Here is a 12,718-nt window from a genome sequence, read left to right on the forward strand (position 1 = left end):
TTCTTGAGCAATTTGGGGCTTTTTGATATAAACAGGTTATGGCCGATTTTTGTCATGAATTGTTGCTAAATTAAGTAGTGTAACATGTTTAGGTAGTTAATTGATCCAAACTTTGAGCCTAAACATGTTTTTGAGAATTAAAGTAGACTTTTTAAGTCTAAAAATTCATGAACTTGGATAATTTGATATAAAGGCCATTTGAAACTTGTTTCATTGCTAGTAGTGATTATTTTGGCATGTTATTTGAGATAAATGCTTATGAACCTGATGTACATTTTTTGTATATGCTTATTTGATAAAGTGTAGACTTGACAAAAATATGAAAATGAGCACTAGTTTGATTTGAATGCCATGTAACAAGTGTTTAATTGCTATAATGATTATTGTTGACATGTTTAAGAGTTTAAATGTGATAAAACATTGTATACATTTTCGTATGTAAAAATGTAGAATTGTTATTGTTAAGAAAATGTGTATAAAATATGTTATGAATTGAACATGTCATCATAATTGTTTCAAGTTATTATTTTGCTAACACTAATGCATATTTGGATGCACAAATTTTGTGTTTAATGTGTTTTGCAGAGAGCCGATACTGGAGGTTCAGGAGCATCATCATCCAGGCAACCAGAGCCCGAACCGGAAATGTTTCATGAACAAGAACAGCATATGCAACAAGAAGAAGAAGAACAGGAGGAGCAACATATTCCATATCACGATCAAGATCAGTTATTCATGAATCAGTTTCGTCAATTCGCTCCACATCAAAGGATTCTGAGCTTAGACATTAATGAAGATCAATTACACCCAAATCTGAGATTTGATCGATGTTGGATAGAGTATCCAGATTATCAAAAGAACATGCACATTCTCTACTTTAAGGTTGTTGAAATGCCAAGGGCAATTGACTGGGTACCTTTGGAAACAGTTGACCTTGCCGAACCGATTCGGGAATTATTGGTGCAAAGGTATGGTAATTCTCAGTTTAACGATTGGATGCGACTATTTTCCATTCGTAGAACCATATATAGGGAATGGTGTATAGAATTACTTAGTACTATTAAGTTAAACAGTGATGTTAGGAGAATAGATGATAGAAGCTTTATTAGATTTCTGTTAGGTGGACGCATGTACAGAATGTCCATGATAGATTTAGCTAGGGCCTTACAGATTTACACCCCTGCTGAACTTTTGAGCCCCGACTGTAATAGCTTGATTGCCCAAGGAGAAAGGGTAGATAGGGAATTTGATATTAACGCTGTCTGGAGGCGTATGTCCCACTTTAATGAATTTCACGCCAGTGGAAATCATACATACTTAGATATAGACAGAGCTGAACTCCGGGTGATTCATAGATTCTTAGCAAACACAATTACACAAAGGGGAAGAAATAAGGAGAAATTGACCGTAAACGATTTGTTCTACCTCAAGTGTATTAGAGACCCGAGGAGTTTCGTTAACATTCCCTATTGTGTTGGTTATTATCTCGCTAATGTAGTTTCGGGGATGAAATCGGGGAGTATTATAGGTGGTGGTATTTTCATTACTCTCATTGGAGAGTATTTAGGTGTAGATAAGCACCAAGGGGGTCCAATGAACGAAATAGAGGACGGAGGTGAAACTATAAGTTCAAACCTTTATCACGGTGCAAGGGTATTATTAATGAGACGTGGTCGGGTATATCGATACGAGGGACCTCAGCGACAGGTAGAAAGAGGTTCGGATGACGAGATGGAGGATGCGAACAACATTATAGGAGTTGTTCGGGAGACTGCTCTTGATTTAGGCGTTCGTATGGAGGATGAATACATGACGAACTATGATAGGCATATGCAGTACGAGGCATGGCAACGTCGGAATGACTACGAGCATTCCCGGCAACGAGAGCATGGCCGATGGGATTATCATCAGCGCCAAATTATAAGCCAGTTGCAGCCTGGCGAGATGTATTATCCGACCCGACCCGCATACTATCCCGCACATCAGCCAGAAATGAGACCACCCTATGATTCATATGATTATGACGCAGCATACCAGTTCACCTATAATCAGCCATGGAACCCGGACGCGAACATGAATTGGGATCCATATCCTAATTTTCCTCCTAACCCACCTCCTGATCAGTAGAGATAAGTTGGTAATTTTTATTTTTATTTTAAACACTTAACATTTCTATTACGTTTATGTAATGTTTGATATTTCTATTATTATTGTGTACTAATATTTTTCTTATAGTTTGAAAGTGGGATGCCAAAGTTCCATTTCAAATTGCATGTATGATTATATTTGTATTGTATGTATTCTCTTTTATGCACAAAACAGGGTAAAACAACGCGTTTTCAAAGACTGGCATTAAGTTCAGCAAAAGCAAGTAATTTTGACGACAATGATGCAAAATGTATGTGAAATAACAACAAGACGGAATGAACAAATGACGTGCACCATTTATCATTCAGCAAACAAACGCCAATATATTTGGAAACTTTGGTAAAAATTTAATCATTTTCACACAAATCACCCTCAATAATTTAAATTGTTACTAATTTCTTGCAAATGAGGGCATTGCAAGATCTTAAGTGTGGGAAGGGGTTAAATTCTTTCGGATTTTAAAATTTTTATATTAAACACTTGGTTACCATTAAAAATACTAGTAAAGCAGTAGTTGTATTAGAATCTAGTGCTCTCTGATAAAAAAGAACAGCCCTAGTCTTATATACTGACTACCCAATTCTAGTAAAATTTTTCAAAATTTTCAATTAAATGAATTCAAAATCATGTTTATACATATTTATGAACGATAAAACTAGGTTTTAACACCGAAATTATTGTTACCTCGGAAAGGACATAAATTGAGAAACAAACTAAAATGTTAAAATTCATTTAAAATGGAATAGAGGACGATAAAAAGGAAAATAAAAGCCAAGTGTGGGAAAATTTACCAAGTTATTTTAAACATATGTCACATATATTTGTAACAAATAACTGAAAATACTTTTGCTTTGGACTAAACTAAACTGTTTTACCCAATGAAAGAAAAGAAGAGATGGATCTACACGATGAATCAATTCCATCATTAAAAGGAAGTAAAGTCTTCCGAAAAAGACACGCGCTTCTTGATTTAGGTCATGAAGTTGTCGTTCAGACCAGCTGTAGGTTGACGAAAAATCTAGAAAAGTCATCACTAAAATCAGCAGGAAATCCACGGACCTCAGCATTAAACAGGGTCGCCAAGTGGTCAGATTTATCCTAACCTTGAGAAGGATTTATCTTGTACAATGGGGGGGCACCATGCAAATTAGCTGGATAAGACTAATGAATCAGATCCCCAGAAAGGATAATCTCCTTAAAGATCAAAAATCAGCTTTTAAGCCTGATATTACTCAATCCTTGAGATTGACCTTAAAGATTGAGAATTCAAACTCATGGAATTCGATGATATCTAAACTCGAGCTTGAACGAGAAAATATTTTGATAAAAATTACAAACCGATTTGTTTTCTGAAAACCCATTTTCAATGCGTTCATTACCATTGAACGTAAAATCCTAGGAATTCACCTGGAATTCATTAGGTCACCTGAACTAAATCGGGTGTCAACCGTAAGAACGGTGGTTGCATAGCATGGTCGGAGACAGGACCTTGTGCCAGACCGAAAAATCAAAGGATGATCTTTACTATTGCTCCTACCAAGGATAGTTCTAGCATCCGACACGTTAAAAGACCATAATCATCTGCATGTCACGGGACATTGCCTTAACAGTTTCTTGTTCATCGCTTTCCTTTACAACCGGACGGTAGTTTACCGAAAGGTAATATACGGAACAAGTAAACTGGATGTGTTGCTTTCCAAATACAAGGTTAGCAAGTGGGTGACACAAAACCGCAAGTTTTGAGCTAAAATTTTCAAATCTGAAACCCACCAAACCCACAAAAATATTTTGCAAACACCGGTAAAGGGTTATTCCGGAAAACTAATCTAGGGTAAAAACTAGATTTCAAAAGATCAAATGTTTTCATAAAGATCCAATTTCCTTAATGGATCTAAATTTTTATAGTCATGTGGGACTGTAAACCATATCGTTACTACCATTGTTTATACCGCCGTATAGAAATCACTGATGTACAAAGTGTGAAGAATAAAGAAGTGATTCTAGTATTTCAAGACAATATTGCTTGAGGACAAGCAACGCTCAAGTGTGGGAATATTTGATAATACTAAAAACGAACATATATTTCATAGCATTATTCCCCAAGAAAGACAAGATTTTAGTTGGTATTGTTCGATTTACAAGCAATATTCGTTTAAATATTAAAAAGTGAAGACAAAAGGCAGATTCGACAAATTGAAGACAAAAAGGTCCAAAGAGCTAAAAAGTACAAGATACAATTAAAAAGGTTCAAAATATTGATGAGGAACGTCTCAAAATGACAAGAGTACAAGTTACAAAACGCAAAGTACACGATATAAAATAATACGCGAAGACGTCCGAAAATCCGGAACCGGGACCTGAGCCAAGAAGAAACGCCCGACGCAACGGACCAAAAATATCTAGTCTACTATGCACAAGAATATAATATAATATATATATAATTATATATAATTATATATTATATATATTATTATTATTATATTACGTCGGCAAGAAGAAAACAAAGTAGTTGGCTGAATCCAGGGTGGCCATGCGACTCGCATGGCCAGAAGCACAAAATCATGCGAGTCGCATGGTGTGAGATTGCTGGTCAGGTCCTATATAAAGCCAGTTTTCTGCCGAGTTTTAAACATCTTTTTTCTCTTCCTCTTCATACGTAAATATATTTATATTTATAATTTATATTTTAATTTTAATTATAATTCTAATAATAAGGGTATGTTAGCGAATGTTGTAAGGGTGTAAGTCGAAATTCTGTCCGTGTAACGCTACGCTATTTTTAATCATTGTAAGTTATGTTCAACCTTTTTATATTAATGTCTCGTAGCTAAGTTATTATTATGCTTATTTAAAACGAAGTAATCATGATGTTGGGCTAATTACTAAAATTGGGTAATTGGGCTTTGTACCATAATTGGGGTTTGGATAAAAGAACGACACTTGTGGAAACTAGGCTATGGGCTATTAATGGGCTTTATATTTGTTTAACTAAATGAAAGTTTGTTAATGTTAATATAAAGATTTACAATTGGGCGTCCCTATAAATTACCATATACACTCGATCGGACACGATGGGCGGGGTATTTATATGTACGAATAATCGTTCATTTAACCGGACACGGGAATGGATTAATAGCCACTAGAATAATTAAAACAGGGGTGAAATTACATTCAAGGGTAATTGGTGTAATTGTTAACAAAGTAGTAAAACCTTGGTTTACACGCAGTCGATAACCTGGTGTATTCATTAAACAAAGTATTAAAACCTTGTTACAATTCGAATCCCCAATTAGTTGGAATATTTATCTTCGGGTATAATAATAATTTGACAAGGACACTTGCAATTTATATTTATGACTGATGGACTGTTATGGACAAAAACCAGACGGACATATTGAATAATCCAGGACAAAGGACAATTAACCCATGGGCACAAAACTAAAATCAACACGTCAAACATCATGATTACGGAAGTTTAAATAAGCATAATTCTTTTATTTCATATTTTATTTCCTTTATTTTATATTTAATTGCACTTCTAATTATCGCACTTTTATTGTTATTTAATCGCACTTTTAATTATCGTACTTTTAATTATCGCAATTTAATTTTATCGCATTTTTATTATTCGCAATTTCATTATCGTTATTTACTTTACGCTTTAATTTAAAGTCTTGTATTTATTTTATATTTTACATTAGGTTTTAACTACGAATAAAGTTTTAAAATCGACAAACCGGTCATTAAACGGTAAAAACCCCCCTTTATAATAATAATATTACCTATATATATATTTGTATTTTTATAAAAGTAAACTAATATAGCGTTGAGCTTTGTTTAAAGATTTCCCTGTGGAACGAACCGGACTTACTAAAAACTACACTACTGTACGATTAGGTACACTGCCTATAAGTGTTGTAGCAAGGTTTAAGTATATCCATTCTATAAATAAATAAATATCTTGTGTAAAATTGTATCGTATTTAATAGTATTTTCCTAGTAAAATAATAACTATTTTATATACTACCCCGCTGCACATCAAGTACCACCATCATCAACGCCAACAGTACCATTACCACCTCCAACCACAACCGCGTCGTAAACCTCAACTTCACAATCTGTCCCACGAGCATCAACGTCATACGCACCATAGATACCAAGGAGTACCAACAACAATAATTGACGAAGTATTAATTCATAACTTCATTGGAGAAACATTCCGCGGCGATTATGTAATATCTAAAGTCTTAGAGATTATCTAATCTAGCCCTAATCATAAATCAGTTAAGCGAACCAAAATGATGGAAGGAAGAGTAGAAACCCTGACAAAAATGGTGTGTGATTAACAAGCTAAACTTGCTTTACCAACAACATCAATAGTACCATCAGCGTTACCAGCATCGTCAGTACAGTCAACATCCGAATCAACAACACCGATAACATCACAAACTCCGTCAGTTCAAGAATCACTGTGGACATCATTACGAATCAATAACGTTTATATTGTATCAACGAGTTATGAAGAATTAACTCATTTCCTCTGAATAAATTATATGTATATATATATATATATATATACATATATATATATATATATATATATATATATATATATATATATATATATATATATATATATATTGAAATAAATCTTTCAGTGCTAAGCTATTGTGTGTGAATCTTAACTACTCGGTTAATTCATATTACAAATATGCAATAATGTACGTCCTTCGGCCGCAACTTAACCAGCGTTAACTACAATCTCTGTCGCAATTCAACAAATTCCAATTCATAATAAATCAAGTATATATTTGATTTTACACTTTCATCATCAATGTACCCGAAACTTTTCAGATAACATCATTCGTACTTTGACAAATTCACAAGAATTCCACGAACCGAACACCATACATCAACAAATAACGAAGTATTGATTCATAATTTCAATGTCATTAAAGAAATACTGCGTAAAAGTTATGTACTTTTTAAAGCCTTTAGGAATTATTCAATTCTAGTTTCAACCGTAAATCAAATGAGTTTAATTTAACATTAACTCATTAAATCTATGTTACATCTGAAGAAAATATACATATATATATTTTCATAAAGACTGTAATAAAATTCTTTTGTACAAAATATTAATTGTGAAATTTTTTTTTAACGGGTAGGTAATACCCGAGAGATATATAAATTCACAATTAATATGTTACATTCTTCGAATCTGATTCAGCAAATCATCCATTATACTCCCTACTTTCACAACAATATACATTCTTTTATAGAAATCAAAACAACCATACTCATTCAAAATTTAATTACATATTCTGATTTTGAAATCTCAAAATTTAACTTGAGATATGACCAAAATCATCACTCTTAGATCCTTACATCTTTCACAAGCTATATTTTGACTTCAAAACTGTGTTAGAACATCAAATGTATGTTAACGATTACAATCTGTGTTCAAACCCTTCGAAAATTTCTGAAGACACTTCGAATGATGAGTAATCGAGATGATGATCCAACCACATGTTACCCACAGTTATGTACCCGAAAAACTCTTGAAACCAAAGTAAAAGTTTAAACAACGTATCCGCGTCAGATTCTTTGGCATTTATTAGCAAAAATAACTTTGCGACTCCTATTCAAAGTATCCAGTTTTGTCACAGCTCCAGCAATTCAACTTTGACTTTTCAGTCAGACTAACCTTATTATAACCTTGAGATATACACCATCGTTACCAGGGAACCTTTTACATTCCACCATATTATTAGCAGATGTACCAACAACTTCATTACCCTAGATATACTTGTAGAAATTTTGAGGAAACGGAACGAGAATTCAAATATGGACGGGTTTATAACTGTAAAAGAGGCTCAAAACCGGGCTTTTATTTTGGGTCAAACTGGGCCAAAAATAAAATTTTAAGACATTTTTAATAACGCAATGCTAGCCCAAAAAAAAAAATTTCAAGCTGACCTGGCAGCTCGACCCCAGCCAGGGCTCTGCCCGTTGGACCCCGCCAGGGGTTGCCACCCCTTGGACCCCGCTATCGGGGGCGCTGCCCCCGAACCCCCGTCATGATCAAGATAAGTTCAAACAAGTGTTCACTCCACACTTTTCCAAACTTGTTCGCTATTTATCAAGATTATTTTGGTTAACAAATTAATCCCATTACACTTAAATCATATTGGTGACATAAATCACCAACACATTATAGATTATAAGTATATATGTCAAAGAATGTTACATATAGTTATCGTTTTGAAAACTTAAGTTAGTGATCTCAAAATATACCTATAACTCATTGTTGTTAGTACACAATGAGACGTTAAACCATCCTTAAATCATGTTAAATATGTATAGATATGTATATATACATAATCGTATAATTATCGTGTGTTATATAGTTCGTGATATCATCGGTCAAATTGGACGGTCAAACGTTGTGTAAAACTCTTTTCAAAAACATAAGTCTCAACAATTTGGATTGCTTATCATGTTGGTAAGGTTTAATTTATGTAAATATTAATCTCATACGTATAAAACGATCGGAAAAATCCGGGTCGTTACAGTTTTCATATCTAGAAAGGGTAAAGGAAAAAAAAACGACCACCATCAAAGAGCAACAACAGACAAAGGATAAAGGGAAATCAAGGAAAAAAAAAGTAAACAAGATCCATACACCTTCCACTGATATCTCACAGCGGGACCCACCGCCAGAAACCACAAGGTCTCACCGGAACCCGTAGCTAGTACCCACCAGACCACCAACAAACGAAAAACAGTAACTAAATCCATCTACTAACAAACGCGCCATTTTATAAAAAATAGAGAAACGAAAAAGAAACAAATCAAGATCCGAGCTTGCAACCGGCAATAAACTCGCTGGTGAAGTCACCGTAACTCAAAAGCACAAGCAGACCACAAGAAGGTAAAAAGGCGACGGAGCAAAAGGGAAAGAGAACCATAACATCACCTACCACACACCTCCAAACGGAGGTCGCTGCCTGCGTAGGAGACGAGAAGCACTCAGAGAACAGTCGCCAGCGAACAAAGCAGAGGCCATTCAAGACACCAAAGAGATGTAATCTGTAAAAAAAAACCTCAAAACACCCCGACGAGCATAACGCTAGTGAAAAAAATCACGGCTTTCGCCGCCTGCTGCCGGAATCCACCAGAGGAGATGGAACGGAAAACACCACACACCGGAGTCAAGTACAAAAGCTTGGATCTGTGAGGACAAGAAGAGGTAAGCAGTAAAGAACAAGGAAAAAAAAAAAAGAAAGCCTGACCTCCGACGAGCTACCGGAGGCCATTAACGGCAGCGGCGGCTAAGAGGTTGTCACCAGATGAGAGAAAAGGGAGATGAGGTTTTAAAGTTTTTTAGAGAGAGAAATTAATAGTCTGTATTATTGGTACCGTTTATATTGTGTATAGTAATGGAGTTCTCATGTAAGAATGTTAGACTAGAATAATATGATTCTGATTTATGGACTTCTCCTGTTTCTAGTCTTAGTGGTATAAAGTACTATATTATATTTCTTGATCACTATTCACATTATGTATGGGTTTTTCCGTTACGCAATAAATCTGACGCACTTAATACATTCATACACTTTCGTGCTTTCGTACGCACTCAATTCAAACAAGAAATAAAAGCCTTTCAATGTGACAATGAGGGTGAATTCGATAACACCGCTTTCCGTCAACTTCTTCAAACAAATGGCATTCAATATCGCTTCTCTTGTCCCCACACTTCTCAACAAAACGGGAAGTCCGAACGCATGCTCCGCACCATCAATAACCTAATTTGCACGCTCCTTTTTCAAGCTTATCTTCCACCCATTTACTGGGTAGATGCTCTTCATATGGCAGCCTATCTCCTAAATATCCTTCCTTCCTCCGCCATCAATCACGAATTCCCGCACTTCCGCCTATACAAACAAAAACCTAACTACTACACACTCCGTGTCTTCGGATGCCTCTGCTACCCTCATCTGCCAACTACTCACAAACTCGCTCCATGCTCTACTCCTTGCATCTTTCTTGGGCACCCCTCCAACCACCGACGTTACCGCTGTCTCGACTTTGCCACTAACAGAATCATCCTTTCTTGTCATGTCACATTCGACGAGACTTCCTTCCCTTTCGGTTCCATGACACCCACTCAACCACCGTTCTATGACATTCTCGATCCTCCAACAAGTCTATTTTCCCGATCTTTTCATCTATCTGGACATGACCTTTCCTCTCATCCTTCTAATACGGTCCCGGAGACACAGCCTCCTCCCACTGAGGCTACCGACACCGCATCTCCTCCCACTGAGGCTACCACGGAGACTCAGCCTCCTCCTACTAAGGCTATCGTCACTGCACCTCCTCAAAATCCTACTCAGGAGACACATCCTCCTCTTACTGAGGCTACATCCTCCTCTACTTCTACTCATCCCATAAAACCCTAACAATTAATAATGGGCTAAACCCAACAAACATAATAAATGGACTAGAATAATATGGATAAATAATATAGTCTAACAAAGAAAGCATGTTGACGGAGGTAGATGATAGTTAACTAATAATCACTTCATGAAATTTCGAGTTATAAAAAGAACTTTTTCTTTAAGTATTAATGATGTTTATGATAGTTGTCACTAAATAATGACTAATGATAAGATATTTTCACAATAATATTTGATAGGATCCACTATGATGCATAAGTTTAAGAGTACATGCATTACAAGTACATTTTACAAATTATAGGCATTTGTTAATATTGTGAAGGAATTGAAATATCATTGTCCCTAGATAATGAAAGAAGGAGTGAAGAACAAAAGGGATTAATCACTTATTATCCCAGCTACCATGTGTTTCCTAGGATTGATTGGTTATATGTATATCGGTCAAAAACACGTTGTAGCTAAAAAGAAAGGGAGTTATCATATAAAGACTCCTTGAATGGCTAGCTTATCGAAACTTATATAATTATATACGTTAAAATTTATTTATTTAGTTCATATCTGTACGGAGTAATATTGTTTGATTGACAAAACTTTTAAAACTTTTAGAAAAAGAAAGTAATTAAATGGCTTTTATAATAAGCATAGCTTAAGCTTATGAAATGATACATTAGATAAACACCTTTCATATAAGTGCTTATTGTGTAATTGAGTGTTTTATTATTATAGTTCATCCATAACTAGAAGTGTTCAACTTTAACTACTTTGTTAAACATTAATAAAATTTCGAAAATAATCTGTGGCTACGAGCTCTAACTATAACCTTTCAAGAGAAGATACAAGCTACTTATGTCAAACATGTTAAATATCAAGAATTTGATTCCTTCTCTTAAACATGATTCCAACTATGTCTTGGGGGATATCTTAGTGTTGGAGATAGATACAAAACCTTAAGAGGCTATTTAGTGATTATTGAATGATTGAGAATTTTTAAACGAAATGTTATAATAATAATAATAATATAGATATGGATAGTCAATTTTGGTGTATACATATAGTCAATTTTGGTACACAAAGTATGTATTTTTATATTGAGATTTTAGGCTATAAATACTCATGAATGCAAGCATTAAACTTGCACCATTTCTCACACTTACAAAGTGTTTCTTTCTTTCTCTCCATTATCATCTTTGTTCTTACACTTCATTATTAGTATTCTAAATCAAGAATCAAATCACTAAAGGTAGTTATAAGCCTACTGAATTATAACATCAAGAATCAAACCACTAAAGGTAGTTATAAGCCTACTGAATTATAACATCAAGAATCAAACCACTAAAGGTAGTTATAAGCCTACTGAATTATAACACGTTATCAGCACGATAATCTTAATACTAAATATGGTTGGCTCTGCCACCAAAATGATATATGGTCGGTTATACCACCAAAATGATATATGGTCGGTTATACCACCAAAATGATATATGGTCGGTTATACCACCAGAATGATATAGGTCGGTTATACCACCTGAAAAAATATATGGTCGACACTGTCGCCAAATTTTCATTTATGTTTACTAATATTTATATTTTTGTTATATAACATTTATTTATGATTGCTTACACATGGTCGACACTGTCACCTACTTATCATTTATGTTATATTAAATTTATGTTTAATGTTTATATACTTATGAATATAAATTGACTCTAATTTATCATGATGTTTGTTTTAATTTTTGATAATAGAAAATGTCGAATCTGGAAAAGCTTAAATTTACTCCTTTAGAATCAACTGGAAACAACTACATGCCATGGGTTATAAAAGTAAAAATGCATCTTAAATCAATGGGCATTCTTGAAACCATAAATGAAAACAACACTTGTTCTGAAAAAGAACAAGCTACGGCATGTTGCTTTATTCATCAACATATTGATGAATGCTTACAAAATAATTATGTGACTGTAGAAGATCCCCATGTTTTATGGGAAGGTCTCAAAAGCAGATTCAATAATCAAAGAGAAATTTTACTTCCAGCTGCAATGGAACAATGGAGAACATTAAGGTTCCAAGACTTTAAGAAAGTAAATGAATACAGCTCAGCTCTGTA

Source organism: Rutidosis leptorrhynchoides, chromosome 3, assembly GCF_046630445.1.
Source record: "Rutidosis leptorrhynchoides isolate AG116_Rl617_1_P2 chromosome 3, CSIRO_AGI_Rlap_v1, whole genome shotgun sequence".
NCBI lineage: Eukaryota > Viridiplantae > Streptophyta > Magnoliopsida > Asterales > Asteraceae > Rutidosis > Rutidosis leptorrhynchoides.